Below are 4,695 nucleotides of genomic sequence, written 5' to 3'. Positions count from 1 at the left end.
TTCCCCTGGGCGGGGGGGGGGGGGGAGAATCGAGGGACATCGGAGGGGTTGCAAAGCCACCCGGCTGGGAGGAGACGGCGCCGCCAGACATTCTGAGGAGCCTGCGGTCTCAGCGCGCAGCGCCAGGCGATTCCCGCGGCAAGGTTTGGGGGCTTGAAAGCCTGGGGCGACTGCGGGGGACATAAACCGCGAAACGGATCAGGGGTCGGGAAGTGGGTCCTGTACACGGAGACATTAAAGATGGGTCTCCCCTAGTGTTCGGTATCAAACTCGGGTACAGGGACTTCTTTCCCAGAAAACATTGTGGGGTCGTTTTCTTTTAAACAAGCTTCTAGCTTTAAAGAGTTACACCCCTTTAGTGAGGATACTGGCTATCTATCCACATGCACCCCATCTATCTATCTATACCCATACACTCTATCTATCTATCTATCTATCTATCTATCTATCTATCTATCTATCTATCTATCTATCTATCTATCTATCTATCCCCATACACCCCCCATCTATCTATCTGTCTGTCTGTCTGTCTATCTATCTACCAATAGTTTCAATATATCAGCTCTCCATACTCTGGTGCTTGATCCATTAGCACATCTAGCACGGGAGATAATATAATAGGGGGTCACACGTGTCGAGTCTCGGAAGTGTGAACCCGGTGGTGGCGGTGGGGGGAATTCTCGGGGTAAATTCGAGATTAGCATTAGGAGTTGATTACCTGGCCTGGCGCGCTGTGTGCGTCAATGTGCATGGAACTGCGGCCACACGGGCCTGGACTCTGCGCTCCGCTTCCCTGGATGTTACAGATTGGCTGAGATTTCGATTTTCCTCCCCAGACGTTAAGTTTAAAAGCGGGGGCGGGGGCTGCTCCCTGCCTTCTACGTGGAAGCCCTTTTGTTAGTGTCATCAGGCCCCGTCTCTTTCAAACGGTAGGTTTCTTTTCGTGAACTTGAAGGGGGTAATTAAATGATAAGAGGAGACGATTTTCCTCTATTGGCTTTGCATCTATTCACTCCCCCATAATATCCTCCTTCTTGGCTCTTAACCGATCCCCCCATCTCCCCTCACCAAAAATCATCTGCTAAAATGTCCGCAGCAGTTACCGATGTGTGCAGGTCACTCAGAAAACACGCCGAGGGGAGTGAGAAATGTCCCACCCTTTCCCCATCCTGTGAAGGCGTATCTGGGGTGCACTGGATGAGGAAGGGTACTCAGCTAAGTCTCCTTATCACATTGCTACTCTGAAAGCCGCAAACATTTTGCGCGCGAGCAAAGTAAACCCCAAACTTTACTAGCAGCAAAGGCTCGATCCTGAAGGCCAAACTCTCCCCCAGCTTTTGGGGGGAGCTCTGATAGGGGAGGGGTGGCTGGAAAGGTGCGATCCTTAAGTTGCGAAAGCACCCCTCTATGGACCCCCAAGTAAGCAGGCTCCTGCAGATCAGGGAAAGGCTCAAGCTGATTTCCCCGCTTACTTGGGGCGGTCATGGGGGTTTATTCACACCCTTGTGGTCCAAATTTACAAAAAGAGCACACACACACACACACACACACAGAAATTTCTGCCTATGGGCCTGTACTTGTTGGGGGGGGGGGGGGGGGATGATCGGAAGAATGATCGACGCCCAGGCCCGGCTATACAATAACGAACACTTTGCTTCTCCGGGAAGTTTTGTTAAACAATATTTAGCGTTCTCAAAGAGCTGTAAAGATTTATTTTCTTTGCGTGACTAACAAATCAAAATGGCTAAATCTCATACTTTTTCAAAGACAAATATAATAACTATAACTATGTAACTCTCTCTATATAAAACGATAGATGACTATATAACTATAGCTATATAACTCTATATAACTATAGACCTAAATGTATAACTATATACAGTGTATATATAACTATGCATATATATAATCCTGCCTTTCTATATAGGAAGTAAGACATCACATGTTATCTCAAGATTAGCTTTAATCAATCTCTGTGATAAAATTATCTTCCCTGCCTCCTTCTTCGGTAGAGGGAGACTGTATTTCAAGACGAAATTGGCGGTGCAGCTTCCAAAAATGGCTTCACTCTGGTGGTTTCCCTCTCATTCCAACTGGCAGGCCTGGAAAATGTCCATTCACTCACCTGAAATTCATTCTAAAGATTCCTTCCGTCCCCCACCCCCCAAGTGAGACCCTGAGGAGAATTTTGCCATAATTCTCCCATAATTTTTCTCAGTAACAGAGTTAGCGTTCACTGAGAAGGTTTCAAACATGGCCCAAGCGGCCACGCGTCGAAACCCGCTTATAATTCATTAAAAAAAAATGCACATGCATAATACATCCGTGAGGGCAGAACTTGGCTTCCTTCCTTCTTAGAAGGCAAGATTTTCTGGGGTTAAAAAAAATTAATGTATAATCTAAAACAGTTTGTGCAAGAAAATGCGTTTCTCACAGATGCTGGCTATAATCCGGTGTTGGTGGGTTTACACCCCTCGCTACTCCATTCGTTTCATGGCGGTTGCTGCTGATGTACACAGTTCGGAGGTCTGAATCAGGCCCGCAGCGTTGCATTGAACTTAGCGGAATAAGAATATTGTCTTGATAAGGAAAGTGTTGAACAATTGGCCAAGACCTTGAATTTCTGCAATGAAAAGTGAATGAAGAAAGTTAGCCCAGTTAAAAAACGAAAGCGAGCAAGTATGTGTACATGGCGAGCAAGACCCATTTTTTATGAGTCCATTATGGACTAAACTCTACGTGGCGCCATCCCAAATATTGATACTGGAATTTAACACTTGTTTCACCCCGTGCTGAGATCATAAATACAGAGTGTCCTGTCCCAAAAGTATTTAATTTTTATTTTATTTTTGCTGACATGCTCAATCGCAGCTGCTGATGAAAAATAACGCTGAAAAACCAGTTAGGCGGTGCGGGGAAGCAACGTAATGAAAAGAAGCATCTGTCCCGAGCTTTTCTACAGTGAAAAAACATTTAGGACACCTTTTTAAAGACAACTGTTTACTTATTTTTTAGATAGTCCTCATCGATATGAAAGTTGAAAACACAAGGTAAATTCAGAATAACAGGCCAGGTCATCTTATTGTTAATGTGCTAGGTATACTTGTATGTGCCATATGTATATATAACTAATACGTCTCAAAGGGGCATGGTGTTAGTCTATAACTTTAAAAACAACCAGATGAGTTGGAGTGGAAATTAACACTCATCTGATGAAGTGGGTTTAACCCAGGAAAGCTCACAATCTATATTTTTGGTAGCACTTTAGACTAACAAAACATGTAGATGAACAAAACATTTGTTAGTCTATAAAGTGCTACCAGACCATTTGCTTGCTGTTTTTTTCTGTAACAGACTAACTCGGCTACCCCCTAAAGCTCCTGAATCTATATTTTTGTTCGTTTCTAAGGTACCACAGGACTGTTCGTTGTTTATCTATGTAATGTGTGTCCCAGTTGTGCGTGTGTGTATTTCCCAATTTATAAGTGTTTACGTGACTTTCCCACAGTCAGTTCCTTTAAGCCTAACTTCCAAATACAGGGTTAAGGTCGCGTAATTAGAACATCGACTTCTGCTTGTTCAGACTGTGTGCTGTGTAGAGGGAGGAGGTCTGCCTTCCATTAGCAGATATCCATCCCCGCCCTCTTAGCAGCTCGGATGCCTTCTCCCTTACCCATCAAAGGTCTTATGCTATAACCCCTTACTAAAAACAGGAACAAACACCTCCCCTATTACTAGGGGACTAAAAATCATTGCATTGGAGTCCGCACTTGGATAGAGAGAGGGGCGTAGGAGAAACTTTAGCTGCGGAGGGTTGCTTTTGGGGGAGGGGAAGGGGTTAGGGTCCTTCCACCCTCTCAGTCCTTTGTAAACCCAGAAAAGTTTCCCATTAAAACTGACACCCTAGGATGGTCCTAGCGGTCACGTCCATCTCGGATTGGCTCGCTCACCGGAAGTTGCTGGCAGACGCCTGTTCCAACCGATAAGTCAGAGACCTTTCCCCCTGCCCCAAAAGTAGGTTTTGTCCCCGCCCCAGCCCCACAGATCCCGGGGCAGCTCCTCAGGCAGCTCACCCCTCCCTCAGCGCTGGGCCCCACGGAAGAATCGACCCAGGCTTCTCGGCCCCCACCCGTCCCTCCCCGCTGCTTGTCCGGGCTTCCCACTGCAAACTGGGGGGCGAGGGGGCAGGGTTTTCCCCTACCTCCTTTGGGGTTGCGATGGGTCGCCACTAGACAGGGCTGCTGCGGTTCCTTCCGCCCCGTTTGGGGGACCGGACAGGGTGGTCCCCAGCAATGGCCTTCCGGGGAGTGCGCACCCAAAGCCGAGGAGTCCTGTGCGGGATGCGATGCTGAGAATTATCCAGAGGGATCCGCGTTCACCAGGCGTGACTCCGAATCGGGTCCTGGAGCTGGGGAAATCTTCGGCGTCACTTCACAACCTCGGGCAGCCGTCAAGCCGGCAGGCTCCCAAAGGCTTCCCTGGACTCCTGCCTGCACCCTCGCTCCCTGCGAAGGGGCACCCGCGAGAAAACAGCCCCTCGGCTCCGACTCTAGAAAGGAGACTCTGAAGAGTCCGCTGGGTGGAAGGGACCAACGGAAGAGCAGCGGGTGTTGTTCTCTCTCCAAGAAGCTGCGCGTTTAGACAGGCCTCCAAGCGACCCAACGCCGCGAGAAATCTGAGGTGGGCGCAACGAGG

The 4,695-nt window shown here is 48.0% G+C and overlaps 1 long non-coding RNA gene across 1 annotated transcript; it reads right to left on the bottom strand.

Annotated features, from left to right (window-relative positions):
• Nucleotides 1-1,747: 1,747 nt before the first annotated feature.
• On the bottom strand, nt 1,748-4,340 carry LOC142820969 (uncharacterized). The gene is made up of 2 exons (XR_012898009.1): nt 4,202-4,340; nt 1,748-2,623 (listed from the first exon to the last, which is right to left on the bottom strand). It is a non-coding gene; the product is annotated as an uncharacterized LOC142820969 (long non-coding RNA).
• Between the last annotated feature and the right edge of the window lie 355 nt (nt 4,341-4,695).

This window comes from Pelodiscus sinensis, chromosome 29, assembly GCF_049634645.1.
Source record: "Pelodiscus sinensis isolate JC-2024 chromosome 29, ASM4963464v1, whole genome shotgun sequence".
In the NCBI taxonomy this organism is placed as follows: Eukaryota; Metazoa; Chordata; order Testudines; family Trionychidae; genus Pelodiscus; species Pelodiscus sinensis.
This window is presented reverse-complemented; position numbering and strand designations above follow the sequence as displayed.